Genomic DNA, 12,893 nt, shown 5'->3' on the forward strand with positions numbered 1-12,893 from the left:
ACAGCCGAGGATTCTGGGCATCGTAGTTCTTTCATGGCGGAACGTGCGGTAGGCGCTCTGGATCAGTGCCTGACAGTATGCCCCCCTGCCATGCGCCTCCTAGGACCAGGCTTGGCCGGGAAGCGGGCGTGAAACAAACGCACTGCCTCTGGGGCGTGCACATCCGATGCCGGCACCCAGGAGTCCTCCGCAGCCGAATAGCCCTTCCACGCAAGAAGGTACCACAGGCCCCCTCTCCGGTACCGGGAATCCAACACTCTTCTCACCACATACTCTTCCTGGCCGTCGCGGAGTACCGGCGGGGGCGCCCTCCTCCTGGCCCCAACTGCAGGTTTCAACAGTCCCCAATGGAACACCGGATGGATGCGTAACGATGCGGGCAAGGCCAACTTATACGCCACGGACCCCACACGACGGATCACGGGATACGGACCTATGAAGCGTGGATGGAAGATACTGCGCAATTTGAACCGAAGGTATTTCGTAGAAAGCCATACACGGTCTCCGGGTTGATACGCAGGCCCGTCCTGTCTGTGGCGGTCTGCCCATGCCTTGTAGACGCCTTTGGCTTGCTCCAGAGTTGACTTGAGGCGTTCATGGAGATTACTCAGCTTCTGTAAATGAGTAGCCAGCGCGGGCTGCTCCCAGATGTCCTCGGGGAATGCCATTGACAGAACCTTGGCATGATAACCATAATTCGCCCGGAAGGGCGTTTCCTTGATAGAACAATGCCACGCGTTGTTATAGGAGAGTTCCGCCAGCCACAGCAGCGACACCCACGATGTGCTGGCTTCCTTGGAGTAGCAACGGAGATTGGTTTTGAGCGTTTGGTTGAGACGCTCGGTCTGGCCATCCGTCTGTGGGTGGAAGCTGGTGGAGGTAGCCACCTCTATTTGCAGTGCCTTACACCACGCCTTCCAAAACCGTGCTATGAACTGGGGGCCTCTGTCTGAAACAATCACTCTCGGGAATCCATGTAGGCGTATCACATGGGATAACAGCAGATGAGCCGTTTGACTGGCCGAAGGAAGGTTCTTGCATGGCACGAAATGACCCATTTTCGTGAGGCTATCTACCACAACCATGATTGCATTACAACCCTGGTCCATCGGCAGCCCCACCACGAAATCCATGCTGATGTTTTGCCAGGGTCCAGCGGGAGTTGGCATGGGTACCAACTTGCCTTTAGCTTTCGAACGGTCTCCCTTGGCTTGTGCGCACACGTCACATTGTTGTATCCGTTTTCGGACGTCCTCTTTCATGTGTTCCCACCAAAAGTGACGCTTGAGAAGCTGAAGAGTCTTAGCGCACCCTGGATGACCCCCCAACAGCGACTCATGACACCACACGAAGGCCTGATGCTGGAGCGCCACTGATGGCACAAACAGACGGTCGCGAACAAACGGCAATCCTCCTTTCAGATGCCGGTCAACTCCCTGTTCTTCCCAATGGAGCCATTGTTCTATGGTATGGTGTGCTCGCACTGAGTGTAGAAACGTGTCCGCCCAGACCACGCAGAGTACCTTTTCCGGGGCGATGATTGACTCATTGACTTCTCTGGGAGACAAGGGCTCTCCACCTTGCCGGGATAGTGAATCAGCTTTCTTGTTTTCCGACCCTGGACGAAAGGTGATGACAAAGTCATATCCTGCAAAAAACAGCATCCAACGCATTTGTCTTTGCGTAAGGTGTCTGGCCGTTTTTAGGTATTGTAAATTTCTGTGGCCGGTATACACCGTTATCGGATGTCGGGCTCCCCACAGATAATGTCTCCATTCCTGAAACGCCTTCCGAACTGCGAGCAACTCCTTTTCCGCAATTGTGTAGTTTGCTTCAGCCGGGGTCAATTTCCTAGAGAGGAATGCTATGGGATGCAGTTGTCCTGACTGTGCCTCTCGCTGCGAGAGTACCGCTCCCACCGCAATGTCGGATGCACCTGCTTCCACAATGAACGGAGCGTCGAAGCGGGGATGCTGAAGGATCGGGGCTGTAGTGAAGGCTTGCTTTAACTCACTGAGCGCCTGCATCGCTTCTTGAGTCCATGTGAAGGGGTGTCCTTTTCGTAGTAAACGAGTAAGAGGAGAGACAAGTTGTGAGAAGTGAGATATAAATCTCCTGTAATAATTAGAGAACCCAAGAAAACATTGGACGTCTCTCACTGTTCTTGGGATGGGCCACTCCTGAACTGCTACCACTTTCCTCTCCGCCATACTTAACCCTGCAGGGCTCAAGACCACTCCCAGGAACTCCACCCTCTCTACATCGAATTCACATTTGCACAACTTGCAAAACAGATTGTTCTCTCTCAACTTCTGGAGGATTTGTGACACATGTGTGTGATGGAGGCTAGAATCCTTGGAGTAGATTAGGATATCATCAATGTATACTACAGTTGTTTTATCTATATACTCCTTGAGCACATCATCTAGAAAGTATTGGAACGCCGCCGGGGCGTTACACAGCCCAAACGGCATTACCCTGTATTCGAAAAGGCCATACCGCGTTTTAAACGCCGTCTTCCACTCATCTCTCTCTCTTATCCGAACCAGGTGGTAAGCCCCTCTCAAATCCAATCGGGTGTAAATGGTGGCCTCCTTCACCTGGTCCAGTAAGACAGGAATGAGTGGAAGAGGGTATCGATTTCACACAGTATTTTTATTCAAAACGCAATAATCAATGCACGTTCTCAAGTCGCCATTAGCTTTCTTGATAAAGAACATGGGCGAAGCGGCAGGAGAACGGGAAGGCCTGATGAACCCTATGTCTGCATAGTGTTCGAAATATTATCTCAGATGTTCCGTCTCTGGTTCAGACAAGGCATACACTCGACACAATGGCAAAATCGCCCCCGGAATCAAGTCTATCTGACAATCATATTCCCGGTGAGGGGGCAAGATTTCCGCCTTACTCTCGCTGAACACATCTGTATATTTGTCATAGACTGCGGGGAGGACCATTTCTTTCTCTGCCGCCGTGAGGACATGATACCCTTGGGTGAGCGCCAGAAGATGGGTTTGGTTAGTGTTAGCGCATTCCCTTTGGCAATACTCGGTGACAAATTCTACCGTTTTTCTTTTCCAATCGATCGTGGGATTATGGGTTGTTAACCACGGCATGCCCAAAATCAACTCATACTGCGGGGCCTCTATGATGTTGAAGGCTATTTCTTCCACATGATCCCCCAGGGGTCCAGTTTTGGACAGCGTCAAGGGCTCCGTGACCTCTGTGATAGGTCCTGATATCAGGGGTTTTCCGTCCACGGCCCAAACCTTTTCTGGACTAGGTCTCGATAAACGCCTTAACCCCAGCCGCTGCACCAACCCGTTGTTCACAAAATTCCCGGTGGCCCCTGAATCAATCATCACTCTGACCTCATGTTCTGCTGTTCCCACTTGCAAATGCATGATTAATATAACGTGGGATTCCGATGCTATCGAATCTATAATCGCCAAAGACGGCAGCTGTAGCGTCCGGGTCTTGTCTCCTTCTTCCACACTCTTAAGTTCTGGCAGGGAGGCCTGCAACGTGGTTACAGCCACTTTCCTCACCCCTGCATACCCTCCTTTTTTGGGTTTAACTGGGCAATCCCTCACGTAGTGCCCTTTCTTTCCGCAGTACATGCATAACCCCGCACTCCTGCGGCTTTCTCTTTCAACCCTGGATAAGGGGGCCCTAATCGCTCCCACCTCCATGGGCTCGACCTGACCTTCCGACGAGGCCACTGGGTGTTTTGGCCCTCTCTCGGTTTTATCAACCTGTGCATACACCCGCTCTCCCTTCCGTTCGGATAACCTATGGTCTAGTCTCAACGTAAGATTCATCAAATCAGTACAAGTGGAGGGCTGCGGATCAATTTGAGCCAATACGTCTTTCATGTCGTCTTTTAACCCCTGATAATAGAGGGACATTCTTTTCTCCTAGGGCCAGGCTGTTTCAGCCACTAGACGGTTGAATTGAGTCAAATACGCCACCAGGTCCTGCTTCCCCTGTCGTAGTTCCAACAGTTCTCGGTCCGCCGAGAAGGTGGTGGCCCTTCGATCGAATACCCGCTCGAACTCAATTCGAAAGGCATTCCAGTCTGACAGTAAGGGATCGTCATATTTGACCAAGGGTACTGCCCAATTGGCCGCGTCCCCCGACATATCTGAGATCGCAAAGGCCACCCTCGAATAATTAGAAGGAAAGGAAGCTGGTTTGCAGGAAAAGTGCAGGGCTATTTGAGTCAGAAAGGTCTGTATTTTGTGGGGATCACCCGAAAACATCTCTGGGCTAGCTAAAGGTATGGGAGGTGACACATTCACCTGTATAGGTGATGAAGACGGCGTGGCATCAAAAGGATTCCTACCTTGTCTATCCACCCTTTCTCGTAGCGCTGCCGTTTCCGCCTTTGATGCAGCCAATTCTTGTTGTACCGCCAGGAGAGCCTGCAATACGTCTTCCAATGAGGCCATGTTTGTGCGTCACTCGGAACCCAAGGATTTATTTCGTGGGTGCGTAATTCTGTCACGACCGCCATCGTTCCTGGGGCATCGAGTGAGGCACAAGGGTTCCACCCTCCGACGTTTCCGGCTCTGGTTATTGTAACACAGAGTACCAGAACAATCAGGCGAGGGACAAGGAAGATGAAGCCCTGAGAGAATAGTAAGAGAGAAAGTAAGAGAGAGAAAAACAAATGAAGATTAATCACAATAACAGCCTACTCTCATTAGGTCTCGCTAGTGTACTGTGGCACCGCAAACTTACTGTTACAAACACAGCAAAAACACACTCCGAGATGACACACTACCTCCAAATTCCACACTCTCTACGGTCTTCCTTCTGCTCCCGTTGCCCTTTCCTATGAACCTGGAAGATCCCTTCCCTTAGGTATTTTGCTATAATACAATTGTCTTGCACCGTTGTCCAGGAATTATCAGACCTGAACAAGAAGGAGATCGATGAGTTGTTCCCCTACTATTGTTCTCCTTCCTTCCGCTTTCTGTGAGCTTACTTAAACAAAGTCTCGTATTACATTTCATACAGCTCGTAGTATCATCACCCTCAACGGATACGGAGTTTTTGCCCTCTCCCTCGGATAACGCGCTACTTGCCGGATGTCGAGTAGTCTCTCACTCTGTGGAATCCACTAGTATCCTACGCGTAGTCCTCACAGTTTGGGGTAATTAACAGTTCTCTCCGAATCCTGTGTGAGTCCGGTGGTCTGTGAACGCGGCGACGCTTACCGCAGCGTCCCGCGTGGGGAGTTCCGAGAGTCGGAACCGAACACTCCTACACTGGAGTCTTTTGGCGGTCTTTGCAGCACGAACAAGATCCCGCTCTTCTTCCGAAGCCGCAGACGCGAACTCTTGCGTTTTCTTGGCTCGGTAACGGGCAGCAATAACCAGCGTGCTTCACGATTCAGTATTACGCGCCTCGATTGGCTCCCGAGTCGCGTATTTCACTGGTTCCCGCCCCGCCTACGTACAGCCGAGGATTCTGGGCATCGTAGTTCTTTCATGGCGGAACGTGCGGTAGCCGCTCTGGATCAGCGCCTGACAGTTAATGTAGTTTTTCAGGCTGCAGCCAGCCAGTCCACAATGATAAATATGGAGCCATACTTTTCTTGGCATACATGTTGGTAATGTAAATGTAAACTGTAGCCCATGTGTGACATTTAACTTACATGCCACTGGTTAAATCTGTGTGCCAACCTTCTCTTGCCTTACTGAAACATTTGAAAAGCTATTTGGGTGTGGTTAATTTTCTGTACTTTTACATGGACAGAGCACACACACTGTGAGACTGAATAGCGGTGTTACGGTGTGTAGGTCTGTTTTAGAAACAAAGAGGCCAGAAAGGCCAGGTCATCAAAAATATATGAAATGTGCTTTCTCACAATATGCATTTATTAAGTTGAATTTTAACCTGAGATAGATAAGTTAGCTGACATATTAGACTCTAGACAAACTCTCACAATTTATTTGTGTGTAAAATGACCCTTAGATGAGACCTGCTTGATCTAGTTATTCATTTGTATACAACTTTGAGGACAGGTCTAGAACTCGGCAGGCCCATCAGAAGGCAGGGAAAAGTTTATTATTCCATTGTGCCCACTGTTTTTAATGCCCTCACACCTCGTGTTTAAACACGTATTTAATCAATCAGTGTTATCAGGTGGGGTCTGCAACATCAACATCTCCCTAGAATTATCTTTTTTTACCACTGACTTTATCAAGTCCACAGATCAGGAAGGTCACCACCCGATCGATACGAATGTGCTCTGGTCACAACTCTTGCAAACACTTCAATCAACGGTATCAGAGCTAAATTACCATTCAGACAAATTGGACCTTCAGGTAGACCTCTTAAACATGCTTGCTGTGTTCTCCGCTGGGATCGATCAAAAACTAGAGGCTGATTACATAAGCACAATCTAAAGTTCAACTAGCACAAGCAGTATGCTGCTGCTCTCCAATACTCGACTACTGTCCTCGCTACCCCAATTTCTTTCATCAACATTAACTAAAGTTAAGAAGCTACTGTCATCAAGGCAGGCTTACATCCCCTAACAGATCCTTCGTTCAGCAGATGTTCCTGAAACGGCTGCCCAGAAGGAACATAGTAGGAAGAAAAGTTTCACCAGCTGCAAAGCCCCACCCGATTGCTCGATATCAGTCAAGCAAACAGTTCTTCCAGCCACTAATTCAACTCTTGAAAATCAAAGTGCCATCTCAAAGAATTTTCCTACCTATCAAAATACACTAGTCAATGTGGACTCACATGCTTCAGGGCCAGACCAGGCAACCGTGCAAAAACGAGCACTTTCAACATGTAACGGTGCAACAGAATGTGCTAATTCGGACACTGGTACAACAACCAACCTACCGCAAGCTCATAGGTTGACCAAGCGGGAAAACAAAAGACTTTGGAAAAATCGCAACAGACATATAGTTGAAACCCAAAATACAATCAGCAGCTACTTTTAAAAAAACAAACCCATCCACACCACCTGGCTCGATTACTCCATCTAGTTTCATTAGCAGTCTGTCACCTTTTTATCATCCACCTACTCTCCAAAAAACCAACTCCATTAAACAATCTATCATCAGTAGTACACTCACAGATAGCCCCAAGGTTCTCACCAAAGTTCACCCCACCAGCGACACCAAGGAATGGTCAATCCCAACCCAAAGTGGAGCTTGAATCAGCTCAGGGGCGAGCCGCTGACGCAAATTATCCAGCGGCAAGCTCCTTCAGCAGAACCTCCCCTTCATCACCAACTGGCAAGTTTAGACCAGTGCAGAGATCGGTGGTTGCAGAACACCCTACAGGTAACTCAAATAAAGACGTTGAAGAAAAACCTCCGAAAACACTATCTAAATGACCAGATTCAGTGACCTTGTGCAAAACAGTCCCTAATACAGCGACTCCAAACCCCACCAGTTACAAAGCAGCCCATCAGCAACGACTACCCACATTCCAATGGAGAATGGTTCAATCTCCAAAATCGACTGAGCCTTCATCTATTGCAATACAGCACAGCTTGGCCTCAGACAGCTCTGAGACCAAATTGTTGCTAATCCTGCAGTACACCTCCCAAGGTCCGCATGATATTTTAAATCGCAGGAACATTCTTATACTTTTCAAATCAATCCCAGAATTATGCAAGTTGGAATCCAAAGACATAATTTCAATCAAATTCAAACCTAGCGACAGCAATCGAGCAACCGAAACAACCCTAATTACCTTAGTATCCAACGCAACAAAGGAGTTGGTACAATCAAAGGCAGACCAATTCAATAGCTGGGGCATCAAACTAACAAAGCAAAGCGATCTACATTATCCTTCAATACTAGGAATCCCCCAGGCACCTCCCATCAACCCAGGAAATCCTCCTTTTTCAATATTAAAATCATCCGGAAGCCTCTTTCCAACTGGAAATGATGAGCCAGTAGTAGAACGCCAACCTACAATAGGGGCTGACTGGACCAGGCTGCCAGCTGCCCTGTCTTGGGCCTGAAAGACTGAAATAACACCTATTCTGGTATAACAATTTGCTCTCGCAACATCAAAGGCTTTTCCAGAAAATGTCATTCTTCTGACACAATTGAATTTTAAAACAAAACATGACATCATATTTCTCCAGCAAACTTGGTCAGCGACAAGCATCCCAATAGAAGGCTATCTGGAATTCAGGTTCCCCACCTCACGACTGCAAAAGCATGGCAGACTGGAGGTGGGCTCTCGATTTACGCTGCCTGCAAATTATCTCTAAACATCAACCAGCTAGAATACGACAAAGATTGGATCACCGGCAATAGAGTCAGAAGCCCCAACTTGGCCAGACAGCTGCTTTTTCTCAATGTTTACATTTCTCCCCACCCCAGCAAGAAAAAGGCCAAACTGGATCGTCTGATTGAAATTATATGTAATTCAATAAGTGAACATGGCAACAAACCCTACCTAATCTCAGGTGACTTTAACACAAACCTCTTTCAAAACACTACCGAGGACTTCAATGAGACACTCCCAGCGATTCCATCACACCTTGTGGTGCAATCGGTACCCGCAGGTAACAGGCCGAGCAAATTAAGAGAAAACATAATTCTTCAATTCAGCAGTGTCGGGTACACCATATTGAATGGCCGCTTTCCATCGGACACTCCACCGGCGTGTACAAGAACAAATGGCCACACCCACTTATTTCTGGATTACACGCTAAACAATAACGAAATGCTCCCCTTGATAGAGAATTACTGTATCGCAACACTGGGTGATAGCTATCACCGTCCTCAAATAATAAGTCTATCCTTCAATGTCGCCCACCACTCGGTAATCTGTCACACAATAACTGGTAGCCACACAGAGAACCTTAAAAGACTGAAATGGACAGAGCGCTCAATCCCTACAACAATGGAAAAATGCATATCTCTCTTATGTGTCTGGTGCGAAGTGGATGCGCACCAACAGAAGTCTTCATCACAAAACTCACCAACTTCCAATCAATTACATATTTCAACAGAGACCAAAACATTAAAAACTAAAAGGAACTCTGCACTACACCACACTAGGAAGCGCCCGGGAGACGCTCATTTATTTAACAACCACAAGCAAGCTCAAAAACCATTCAGGTTATCTATCTATAGAGACAAATAAAAAGCTGCTGACCAGTTCTGTTTTAAATTAGTACATGCCAGCAAAAACTCCTACTCAAAGTTATTTTGGTCGCTTGTGAATAGAAGGTCACTGGGTGCAAGCAGGCAAGCCAGCATAAACATAAGCGAAGTCGAATAAAACATAATAAGGGATGGCCAACCCTGTAGCTACTCATCATCTGAAACAGCGCATCCATTATTAGAACCAACCAGCAATGGCAAGCCAACTGAGCAAAATAAATCATCCACCCATGTTCCACCCCTCATCACCAATGATACAGTGAACCAGCTAGATGATTTCCTGACAAAGACCATGATGACTCCTGAAGCACTGAGAAATAACATCGCTCGCATCATCAGTAAAGCCCGGTCAGACAGGGCCCCCGGGCCCAATGGCCTCCCCCAGGCCCTGTTTAAAGCAGACTCTAAACTGTGCTCTGAACACTTGGCCCCTCTGTTTTTATATTGCTGGCTCAACCATAACATACCTGAGTTGTGGAAAGGAGCCATAATTCATCCTATCTACAAAGGAGGCAGGAGAGCCGACCCAAAATACGACAGGATAATAGCTCTCCTAGACGTCGAATCCAAACACTATGCCAGCTTACTGCTTGAAGAGCTGTCATCCTGGGCACATAAAACCCAGCGTCTACCTTTTAATCAGACCGGCTTTGTAGCCAAAACAGGAACCACAAGTAACTTACTGGCACTAGCCCTACTGATGGAAAAAGCAGCAGACTAAAGAATGCCATTATACTGTTGCTTTGTCGACTTTAAAGCAGCTTTTGATCGGGTGTCTAGGGGCCTACTATGGCATAAACTACAGAAATGGGGAATTTTCTCCGCCCTTTTAAAGGCCATAATCCAACTCCACTCAAATAGATTGATCCATATAAAGTTGGGAGAGGGATCCCACATCTCAAGAAAAATACAGACCTCATGCAGTGTCAAACAAGGGTGTGTGCTGACTCCCCTCCTTTTCAATCTTTTTATCTCATATGTATCTCAGTTAATGGACAGTGTCAACTCCCATTCCCCTCAACTGGGTGGAATCCGAATCAGCAACTTGATATATGCAGATGACCTGGTTTTACTCAGCCACAGAAAGGTCAGACTACAGAGACTACTCTATCAGCTGCTTCCCCACACAATAAGTAATGCCCTGGAATTAACTCTACAAAAATAGAAACAAGGAAACCCTTAGGGTCAAAAAAGGGACCAAGGGTAGTAGTAATTTCAAGAGACAATGGTCCCTTTAAAACAAAAATCAATACCAATGTAGCCAAAATATCACAATCAAGATTGGCTCTGTTTGTGTCTTAATTGACAGTATCAAGAAATGTATTCACAAAAAAATGAAAAACACAACGAAATATACAAAGTGAGTGAGCTAGACGTGACAGGGTTATGGGAAATCAGCCGATTTCCTTACCACAGGCAAGTGACTTAAAAGTGACTTTTAGGAAGAAAAATGTAAATATGCAAAAGTCACAATGAGAAATACATCTTGTACTCCACATATATAATGAATTACAGTATAGAGTTAAGATGTAGGTGTCGACAATGTTTCAATCCCAAGAGAAGTTCTGAGATCATCATCAGGACTGAATAATAAAGCAAATGCCTGGGAAGTAGCCCTGAATGAGCAGACCCATGGTCTGATAGATTGTGCTGGCTGTGGCCAATCCGAGGTAACGGGATACGGGCGGCCGAAGGATGGATGTGTGTGACCGTGGCAGGAGCATAAATAGAAGGTAATTATGCGGAGGTCCGTCTTGTAGATTCTAAGATTCAACGTCCAGAAAGGGGCGTAATAAGTGAGTTGCTGGTAACCAACCATGAATCCGGTTTGGAAAAGAGTTGGGATCAGGCAATTGAGGAGCAACAGGTTCGTTCACGGCAAGGAGAAGTCCGTGGAATGTGCCGCTATACGAAGTGCTCGAGGGCTGGGAGCCAGTAATGGTGGGATGTGAGCTGTGCTCATAAGGGGGCGGGTAGAGGAAATGACGTGTGGCTGAATCTACACGCCGGATCCTCGTGGGATCGAAACGTCGACACCTACATCTTGAAATCCGCTGATTGCCCATTACCCTGTCACGTCTAGCTCACTCACTTTGTATATTTCTTTGTGTTTTTCATTATTTTGTGAATACATTTCTTGATACTGTCAATTAAGACACAAACAGAGGCAATCTTGATTGTGATATTTTGGCTACATTGGTATTGATTTTTGTTTTAAAGGGAACGTCGTCTCTTGAAATTACTGGAATTAAATCTATAAAAAACAAAGTCAATCACCTTCGGGAAGCGGAAGCAGGCAAGTGGCGGTGGCTCTTTAATGGCAAAAACATCGAAACAGTGACATCCTATAAATATTTGGGGATTTACAGGGATTCAAAAGGAATTTTTTTAAAACAGAAAGACGCGGTTAGGGCAAAAAGCCCTGTTACTTGAGGCTGCACTAATGAAGCTCGTGGTACAGCTACTCGGCCCAAGCCTAACCCCGCTCCGAACAGTAATGAAAGCTAAGATCACAAACTATCTATCATATGGTCAATAGATTATGGTGGGGGCCAACTTTAACATACTGAACAAAATAACAACCAGAATCTTCAAGCGAGTATGGCACCTGCCAAGATCTTTATCGCCAGCCCAGGTAAGGCTTGAGTTTGGGCTACTAGATCATGGAGGCATCGAAGTTGGCGCGTTCATCAAACTGTGTAGCAGACTGCGCAACTCTTGTGAAGGTAGTCTGGAGGCCAGGCTGTGGGAAGAAATATCGGCCGACTAAAATTGGCCAAAAACACTGACGCCAGCTTGAACACTCCCTGCAACTACTTGTTGTAGAATAATACTGGGGAACAAACCCACCCCAGCAGGCCCTTAAGCTTTCTATCAAAAGAAGTGTTCGACTCTGGTCCTTTCACTCAGATAGGGCACAATTGTCCAAAAGAAAACGCGCATGGACAGTTATTTTGGCATTGAAGCCAGGGGCAGAGGCATCCTATCTCTCAAGCACTTATGCACTTTCATGGAAGAAAAGGTTTATGGAACTGAGGATGGGCAATTGGCCTTTCTTAAGACACTTTCCAGAATGGTGTTGTTCAAGTGATAACACCAACTGCAGGAGATGCGCTACCACTCGGAATCAATTTAGCACGTGGTCTGTGTCTGTCCCGCACTGCTTAACGATGGAAGGATCCTGCTGCGGGGCGAATGGAACAAACACGGAGTTTGATCGTGCAGACAATCCATCATAGCTGCCATGAACCCAGAAAACACGATGCTCAACATTCGGTTGACAAAATTTGTCAAAAGAGAAGCCAAAAATCTTGGAATAACAGGTCTTATCCTGCACATCCGTGATGCCACTTGAGCCTCTAATGACCCCTTGAACACTCTGAGCCAATGCACAAACGCTGCTTTTGTTTTTATTGTTTTACTTCTCTTCATTCTACCCTTTAGCATGTTGATGTTCTGCAGTTTTTTCTTTGCCCTCAATAACGATGATATTGCTCTAGTTAGCCACTGTCTTACACACTAGATAAACCATGAATTCGGACAATTATGAACATTTAACCACCAGGGACATCTCACTGCAATTAATTTTTTGCAATATCACTGCTTCTTTTTCAAACCATTTTGTATCAACAATCTGCTTTTTAACTCTTTTGTATACAACACGTACTCCTTTTAACTGTCATGATTTTAAGTAATCAAACAATCAAAACAAATTGAACGTATTTATAAATGTTAACA

The sequence above is a fragment of the Triturus cristatus genome, chromosome 12 (genome assembly GCF_964204655.1).
Source record: "Triturus cristatus chromosome 12, aTriCri1.1, whole genome shotgun sequence".
Classification (NCBI taxonomy): domain Eukaryota; kingdom Metazoa; phylum Chordata; class Amphibia; order Caudata; family Salamandridae; genus Triturus; species Triturus cristatus.